Genomic DNA, 9,807 nt, shown 5'->3' with positions numbered 1-9,807 from the left:
TTGCTGAACTAGAGGATGGTTTCTACCTAGGGCAATCAATAAAGAGGTAGGTGATTTCACACTCAATACATTTGAGATTAGTCTTATCTCGATTGGCTTGCTTCCTCTCAGGGCAGCGTGAAGAGATATGTCCTTGGTGACCGCAAGTTCAACAAGAAATCGGCTCTTGGGTCTGTCCTCCTAAGCCTCTACCTCTCCCTCTTCCTGATGTCATCACCAACATTGGTCAATAGTCTATGAGAACTGGATTGCCCTCTTCGTCTTACGAGACGTAAGGATTCACATAAGGCTCCTCATCATTCGGCTCTTCCTTGTAGTGGACTAGAGTGTCACTCGATGGATGGGTTACGTAAGGTCCAGGTGGCCTAGCTATGCATGTGGGATTGATTTTCATCCTAGGGATGACTGGCTTTGCATCGTTAGGTACCAGAAGGGCCAATGGGGCTCCTCTCCCAAAGAAATTTGAAGGCCTATTCCCTAGGTAAGGCTAGTTGTAAGGTTGTGAGTATAGGAGTCTCCTTGATAGTCTGCAGTGCATGGCATCGTGACCGAACCTACAACAGTTGGTGCAAGGTTGGGACCTAGGTTCCTGACATTCAACTGGAAGGTGGTTTTTGCCACAATACACACATTGGGTATGTGGGGGAGTAGGTCTTCTCATAATCTCTTGCAGTCTTGCTAGCTCCATTTTCATCTCCTTGGCTCCTGGCTTCGGTCAACGCCCTTCTCTTTGTCTTGATTGCTTGGGCCTGATCATTCCCTAGATGTTGTTGCCCTTTTGAGAGTTGGCTTCCTCTTGATTCAAGCACCTAGAGCTTCTTTCCTTGAGCTGGTCATCCACTCGAATGGCCTCTTCAAAGACCCTAGCTAGTGCGGCTGTCTCTCTACAAGCTTGAGTTGCCTGCCACCAAGGCCTTGTAAAGTTCCTCACTACGTATTTCGTTGATAAACATGGTGGACACTGCTCTCACAATGGATTGTTCATTAGTGGGGATTCTCTTATAGAGACTCCACATGTGAGTAACATAGTCCATGATGTCCTCTTCGTCCCCCTGCTTGACATTCATCAGCTGCACTATAAGATTGTCTGAGTACCCGGTCCACCGAGAATCTCTTAATGAAGAGACTCTTGAGGTCATTGAAATTGTTGCGCTCCACAACATCTAAGCTTGTGTACCAAGTCCTACCCTTATTGCCGAAGCATACGCCAAAAGCTTGTGAGTGCTGAGCGAGATTGGTAAGGCCATTAGCCTCGCAGACCTGCTTGAACTGCTTTACAAAACTATAGTCATTGCCTGGCTGGTACTTGTCTAGCTGTTTCGCAACTGCTGAGCTCTTGGAGCCTTGGGTAACTCCTAATCCTGCAAGCAGTGACGTTGCTAGTGCTATTGCACTTTGTTCTACTAACGTATTGTCTATTACTTGCTTTGTCAGAAGCTCGCTCAGTGTTAAATCCGCCTCTAATGCTCTTTCCCTCTTTGCATTTGGTCCTATTTGATTTCTATTTGCTAGGGCTATGGACTTCTCACATTTCTATGTCTTGCCGCAATCTCTTAGTTTGATTGTGGTTATATGCTGCTATGCATTGCAAAGCTTTTCGTGCCAGTTTTCTTTCCCCCTTGAGGTCTGCTATGATGTCTTTTGACGGTCTACCATGGTGGTCCACCTGGTTTGTGCATCGTATTCATTCACCATCTACTAGATTTCGATTGGGAAATTCCTAAGATTGAGCTCTTCATTATTGCAGTTTGTACTGGGTTTTGCCATGTCTGCGGTCTCTTGCTCCACCAAGTTGTCGATGAGGTTGATCAAGTCGGGTAGTGTCCCGCTCCTAATGGTGTTGCTCCTTCTATGCATTTGGCTTTCTGTGTTGCATCTCTCACTTGGTCCTACTAGTTGGGGTTCTTAATCACCCGTCTAGGTTTGAGGGTCATCTCCTATGGTGGGTTCATTATGTTCATTAAGTCTGAGTGTGTTACTTCTTATTTACAGATCCTCAATTTACGTCCACTCAGTGTGTGCGTGGTGCTCTTTTCCCTGAGCTATACAAAATCAGGCATTCAATTTTTTCAAGTGCACTTCAAGTGTTGAAAACAATGTGGGTGCAAACACAAGATGATAAATACATCTTCCACACTTCGGTCTAAGTTCTTGGCAGAATAGGGGTGGAGGCTCAGTCACACTAACTGCTCTTACTAGTCTCTAGGGTCTGTGCTACGTTACTCTGCTCGGCCAAGGTCATTTGGAGCTTGCATGTTAGTTTATGGCTCTAAAAGGGGCTAAAAGCTGACATGACTTGTCAGCGGTCTTGTCTAGTCATCCAACTACAATTTCTAAGGTCAATTGTGCATGTAAGGCTTTCGAAGTCTTCCCCTATTGCAAGAGGTGTTACACTTCGTTTGGGTTGCGCTAAATTTGTCAATTTTTCTCCTATCAAATTGTTGGTCCGATTCTATAGTGTCCAAATTTGTAGTGTCCGATCCCTAGAATCAAACATTTGATTTTCAAATGTTCAATTTCTGTGCATCCAAGTCAGACTTGTACAATTTAGGGGTCTGATTTGGACTCGTCTGATTATCGTTTTTTGTCCGAGTGGCTGATGGCTGAGCATCTGAATCCAATTTTGGAGGTGTTTGATTGTAGGCCGTCCAAACCAATCTTAGTTGGGAATCAAACAGGAAGTGTCTAATCAGAGAGATTGAGGTGGCCCGAGTGTCCAATTGCCAAGAATCGAACGTCTGAGTGTTCGATTTTGGGAATTAGACCATGCGAACCCTATTCGATTCCAACGGTGCGAAAACAACGATGTCAAAAAATCAAAACGTGGCAATGATTTTGATCTCAGAAACATGCAACGAGCTCTAGAATATAAGAATGAACACATGAGAAGGTCTCTATATACCTGATATGAGCAAAAAACTCATGTCGAAGTCGATCGATTTGCCCAAAGCTCAAGGTCTCTCTCTATCTCTCAAGCCCTCTCTCTCACTGCTAAAGGTGAAAATGAGCTTCCCCCTTGCTCTTCGGAGTCTTAAACCCTTGTTCCACTTAACCTTGACCTCTCCGATCACTCCCCTTGTGGTATTAACACATTTAAGGGCTCTTTTTTTCCATTTTTCCCTTGTTTGTGCCCTATTTGGGCCTATTTTACAGTAGAAATCCTAAAGCATTTTGCTTCAATCTCTTGATCCTATCCTACTCTAAATGCAACAAAAATCAACCCAAATATTGAGATGATTTATCCTACTTGTCTGCTCATAAAAAATCCAAAATACTTACTTGTTCTGAAGATTAAAAACCCCAAATCTCCTACCTACCTCAAGCATCAATTTAGGGATGAAACCCTACTTTGATGTTGAATTTGAGGCACATAAGTGCTCAAGCTTGAATCCGTTGGTCCATGTACTGGAACCAAAATGTGGTGAGAACTCACATTCATCCGCCAAGACCCATGGACTGCTTATTGCTTCAAGTGTTTCAAGCGAGCACAAATGACTATCTCTCACCTAGCCAATGAACCTTTGATCCTACGAGGGTATAGTGAGCTTACCTTGATGCTCGAATGAGTAGCCTTCTCCCTCAAGAAAACTAGTAGCTCCACGATTCAAGATACGAGCTCGAGCAACCTCAAGCCTCCACCTCCAAGCTCCATTCTCCAAGGCCATGTGCAAGACAAGAAATGAGAAGAGAAGAGATGAAGAAGAGAGGAGATGATGGAGAGCTTCTTCTCCAAGATCCCTTGCCCTCACACACTCACTCTCTTACACTCTCACACTCCCTCTCTCAAGCACACACAAGCAAGCAAGAAGGAGAGAAGAAGAAACTACTTTTGCCACACACCAAAGATTGAGCTTCTCATTCACTTTTTGAGTTTATATACAAGCCCTAAATCCCTTGGGCACCCATCCCCTTTTTTACACGACCGAGCATCTTGTGAAGGTCCTCTTTTCCTATTTCCTTTTAGTTGCCTTATCCCTTCACTTATGTCCGTTTAGACTTTACAATTTGCATAGGAGGTAGCGTGTCACTCTTTTATAAAATGAATTACATTGCACCCTATGCTTTCCTTGCTAGAACATTCTATGCACCTTGCTAGAATATTCGGTGCTCTCTTACGTTTTTTCTGAGCTTGCCTTCTCTTCGACTTTTCTTGCTTGGGCAAAATAAGCTTCTCTATTCCCTTTTTGACTTGGGCTTCCTTGTCCTTCCTCTGCTTCTTTTTGGGCTATATGGTCCGTAACATATATGTCACATGTGGGTTTTGGTCCTTTGTTCATGAAGATGATTGGTTCACATTTCATGAATACTATGACCAGTGTATGCATTAAAAGTTGTCATATTTCAAATTTTTATTTATATATCCACTCTCAAATCTCCTTTAGAAAAGGTCATTGTTATTTTGGGTTTATGAACTTTAACAAAATTTATATGAAAATAGTCAAATTGACTTTCTTGCTTGAACACTATGCATACCTATTGACAACTATGTTCCTATTATAACTAATAGGACCAATAATCAAATGCTAAAGTCTCCCCTTTTTTAGAGGGCCAAAAAGATTGGAGTGAATCTAGTTTCATAAAACAAAATAAGTACCACATTGACTTAAAGAGAAAAGGACTAGTCTCCATGAAAGACAAATAACGTTGAGGGAGACACATCGAGACCTTGGGCACATGTGCATCTAGTTTCGATAGAATTCTGATATAGTTAGAGGGCCCAATTGTTTTGCCTATCAAATCTTTATAGAAATACCTTTTAGTTCCTAACAGACACGTATTCTATCTCTTCATTTTAGTTTTCCCAAGGCTGACCCCCAAACTTGAAATTGCTGATATGGCGCACAAATTTTTTGGGACTTTGGGAGCTAAAAAACATGATTTTTCTAGGACTTTGGAATTCAATGTTCCTCTTTCTCTCTCTCTCTCCATCCCGCCTCCCCCACATGCAATCATTAATGGTACGTCTATCTCACTGTCTCAAAGAAACCACAAAGTCGAGACTTTGTCCTCCTCCCTCCCTCCCTCCCTCACACACACACACACACACATGCACACACACACATCAAGGAATACAGAACCACCTTAATGCCTTCTGAACCCTCCTTTCCTCTTGCCCTATCAATGTTATCTTTTGAAGATCCTATGTCCTGTGATGGATGACACCAAAAATGTTGTATGCGAGCCTCAAGTTATTAGATGATAGGTGAACCATATGATGCCGCAATAGTGCAAGAGAGCACTACACTTCTCAAGAAAGCTATCAAGACGATAAACTACTATGGCATGGAAATTAACTACCACAACAAAGATCTCAATGATGGAGACCTAGAGGAGGAGGTCCTTAGTGTTGACACTAGTGATCTTGCAAAGATGATAGAAGGAAGTTGATAACCTTGCATGTGTAGGAGCATCAAAGCTACTCATCAAGTTGACAAGGCTCAATGAAGGTGGCAAGAAGGTCAGCATGTTATTATAATTAAGTGCCCTCTCTCTCTCTCTCTCTCTCTCTCTCTCTCTCTCTCTCTCTCTCTCTCTCTCTCTCTCTCTTTGAGTCTCTGGTTTTTCATAGGAGGTAGCAAGAAGGTCAACGAGAAGGAGGCAAAGTAGGCACTAGCAAACTTGGGGACACAAGATAAGCATGCCCACCCACTCTAAGATGGCATCCTCCTTTTCATTGACTTATTCTATAGTATTATACCCCATGTTCTCGCTGATTGGAAGAGGAGTGCTCTTCTTACAGGTCTCAAGGGAAGCTAGGGTTGAGATCAATACCACAGTAGAAAACTCTCTCTCTCTCTCTCTCTCGCTCGCTCTCTAGGGAAGCAGAGGTTGAGATTATGGCCTTCTAGGAGACTCTCTCTCTCTTTCTATTAATGACTAGATTACTTGTTCATGCCTCCATTGTGGTCTAGGCAGGCTATTCCTCATGCCATGATCGAGGCTCTCAAGATCACAATTCTCTTTGATGGAACTCATATGAAGTAGGGATTGTCATTGTTTGGCATGGTCATTGCCTCCTTTTCCAAAGCCCATCCACTCACTTGAAGCAATTCTACAAAGAAATCAAGTCATTCTTGAAGAACCACAAGCTTCCATATTTATGTGAAGGACATAAATGATCAAGACCCATCTAAGATGTCATCTTCTAGGGTGGATTTCAACGAATGTATTGGTAAGGGTTATGGCATGTGAAGGAGATACATCACTATAGTTTCAATTGGATTAGTAGTAGCCGAATAAGATGGCTCCCGTCTCTAGCTAAACAAGATACCTCATCTCTCTTTTTTTGAGGTATAGTGCAACATGGATGACAAGTGCTAGATAGAGAAACACCATCTCCCAGGTGAGAAGCTCTCTATGCTTGCATCCCTAGGATATCACCCTCTCGGTGTAATTCAAGGGGAGATTGTTTCTAAGGAAGGGAATTGCAGCCCATCCATCATTGCTTTATTATTGAGAAACCAACACATGTAGGCATGGAGCAAATGTTAAGATTGCGTGCAATGAGGAGAAGCATCTTGATGAGTATTTTCAAAGCTTTTTAATGTATTCCCCTTTGTATTCTAGCTTGATGACTATTTCCAAAGCCTTTTAATGTATAAGTAGGGTATATAAAGCATCAATGAATTCTATTTGGAGAGATTGATAGTTAGTTGCTTGTGTTTTGCATGCCCTATCATCATGACATGTAAGAAAAAACTGATTATGTTTCATGTAGACTTGATGAGTAGCTTTGATGCTAAATTTGCATCCAAGAACTTAATTTGTAAACATTGGCCTTCTATGTCATCTTTTGAATCCTCTATTTGTGCAATACTACCATGAAGTCATATATGGAATAGCTAATCAATTTAGGATGTGTACTGAGTACATACCATGCAATATTGTTTTGAGAGAGGGAGGGAGAAGAACAGGAAGGAGAAAGATGCATGACCTCAAGGGGCCAAACCTGTGTAACTCATGCTACCCTAACGGAATAATGAAATCGTTTTTTCAAGTGAATGCTTGAAGCTTGAATATCTTACTTTTCTTAGTAGGATCATGTAGTGGTATTTATGATGTGTGGTCTCTGTATTATAGATATCATGTTATTAGAGTTCCTAGGTATAGTAGAAGTTGATATATGAGTGAATGTAGGAGACAATGAGTAGATATTGATGTTTGCCCCATAGAATAGAGGTTGACATAGAGAACATGCATATATAGAGCTTGATGCAATTTGGTTTGTAATACGTGAGTTTCTTAAGTGTACTTTTACATTAGAATTTAATGCATATGCAAGCAAAGTGATGTGTGTGTTAAACAATTTTCAATGTTATACAAATGCTAAAGCAAGACACTAATGTAAAACTAAGTTATTGCTATATGGTCAACCTTTTTAATATTCTTTATTCATGTGCTAAAAATGCAACATTCTTTTACTTATTGCTTTGTATGTTTGTGGATTTTGGGTTTTCTTAATCAAATGCTTAGACTTAGATTTTTGAAGTTCTATTCTCACTTTCTAAGCAAATTGACCCTAACCCTAACTTTGTGTTTATGAAAATCTCCAAAAGTCTAAATTTTCCTTATAAAATAAATAGCTGAATTAAAATTACACAAAGAATTGATCTTGCTACAACTAATATTTGCTTTTTATGAACATTTGCATCATGAAAGTCGACTTTCAAAGTTCTTTAAATTCTGTTTCACCTCTTGAATGTTTGGTGTCTTGGGGAGATTCTAATAGTGCATAGATGGTTAGAATGCATGCTCACATGATAATAATAACCCTTAAGAGTTCAATGATAATATTAACTAAACAACTTTCTTAAATTCAAATATTATTTTTTCGTGACATTTAAAACATGTGCGCACGTACACATACTCTCTCTCTTTCACACACACACATGGAACTTCCCCTTGCTTAGAACTTGATGGCACCATCTCATAATGTGGATTAGATTTGCCACATTTAACCTTATGGTATGATACAGAGTCAATGGTTTTTAGGTAGAGAGAGAGAGAGAGAGAGAGAGAGAGAGAGAGAGAGAGAGAGAGAGAGAGAGAGAGAGAGAGAGAGAGTAGCACTTGGTATCGATTCTCTCTCAATGGATGGAGTTCTGAAGAGAAAGCCTAGCCTAAAGCTAAGCTTCTTGGACATGACTATCATGTCACTCTCTAGTGAGAAAACTACTGCATTTAGTGTCACAAATGCAAGATTGAGCACCAAAAAAAACTATACATAGCATAGTCGGCTGTTTCCCTCATCGTTGCTTTGGGTAAAAGAGTTATCAGGAGAAGCGATGATAGTTCTATGCCTTTCGTCCCTGCATTAGTATGCTAAACTTGGGGCTTTTTGTTTATGTAGAATTTTAGGTAACCTCATAGGTGCATGCATATGCAGGTGTTACCAGCAATAGTAAAAAGCAGGAAAATAGAAAATTTTAAGAAGCAGGAAAAGGCGTAGAGCAGACATGGAGAAGGCACCTAGAAGAATAATAAGTCCAGAAAAATTCAAAAGCAGGGGAACAACCCCCAAAACTCCAAGGCGCAGCGGCCGAAGCCGGGAGGAGTTAAAAGCAAGAAAGTGTTGGGGTAAAGGCGCCTCCGCCGTGCCGCCCCGTGTATTACTACACTAACAGTACCCGCCACTGCACACTGCAGGTGGCGGACGCCCATCATGTCACTTTATTCTTTACATTCATTTTAGTGACTAGTAAATAAAGGAAGGCCTGGTCACACATTGTGACTGTTAGAGTTTCCATTTTTTGTCTCTCTCTTTCTTGCTCTTGCTCTCCCGCCATAGCTTGCGTGCAAGCTTCGATCCTTCTCACCTTTCAGAAAGTGCACCCTTAAATGCGCAGGTGCCCTCAAATCCTTGTAAAAGAGCACCAGGCTCCCTCCTGTGCAAATTTTGAACTTAGATAGGCGTAAGGACCAACTAGGAAGTGAAGGAATGGAGAAAAAGGGCTGGCCATGGTCGGCCATGTAAAAATCAATGTTGACCGCTCGTGGGAAGTGGAGCATGTATATAAAGTTGAAAAGTGAATGAGAAGCTCATTCTTGTGTGTGACAAAAAGCTTCTTCTTCTTCTTCTCTTCTTCTTGCCTTCTTACTTGTGCTTGAGAGAGGGGGTGAGTGAGTGTGAGGGAGTGAGTGTGTGAGAGTGAGGGATCGAGGAGAAGAAGCTCCCCATCTCCTCCCTTCGTCTTCTTCTCTTCTCTACTCTTCTCTTGTCTCGTGCGGCTATGGAGGATGGACCTTGTTGGAGAGGGATTGAGGTTGCTTGAGCTTGCCTCAAGGATCGTGGAGCTACTAGCATGCATGGGAGAGGAGGGTACTCGATCGGCATCAAGGTAAGTTCACTACACCCCATAGGTAGGGAGGGCGCATCAGCTATGTGAGAGGTAGCCATGGCCACTCGCCTTGAAACTCTTGACCAATAAGTGGTCCGTAGGTCTCGAGGGTTGAGCTCAAAGCTCCCTTCATTTTGGTTCCATTTTCGGGATAGACGGAATCGAGCCTTGAGTGCTGCACACTTTGAATCGAGCATAGAAGTAGGGTTTTCAGTCCGAACCAATGCTTGAGATAGATAGGAGATTTAGGTGATTTGATCTTCGGAACAAGTAAGTATTTTGGTTTGTTATTGAGTAGGCAAGTAGGTAAATCAACCTCAGCCCCCACTGTTTTTTATTTTTGTTGATAGGATAGGATTAGGACCAAGGAAACAGGGAAAACTAGGAGGGTTTTCTCCTGTTGTATATTAGGCTGAAACAGGAAAAAGAAGGGCAAAAAATGAAATCTAGGATTAAATGCTGGTAAGAG

The sequence above is a fragment of the Lygodium microphyllum genome, chromosome 25 (assembly GCF_053477565.2).
Source record: "Lygodium microphyllum isolate KBCC chromosome 25, Lygodium_microphyllum_v1.1.10, whole genome shotgun sequence".
Lineage (NCBI taxonomy): Eukaryota > Viridiplantae > Streptophyta > Polypodiopsida > Schizaeales > Lygodiaceae > Lygodium > Lygodium microphyllum.
Note: the sequence above shows the minus strand (reverse complement) of the source record.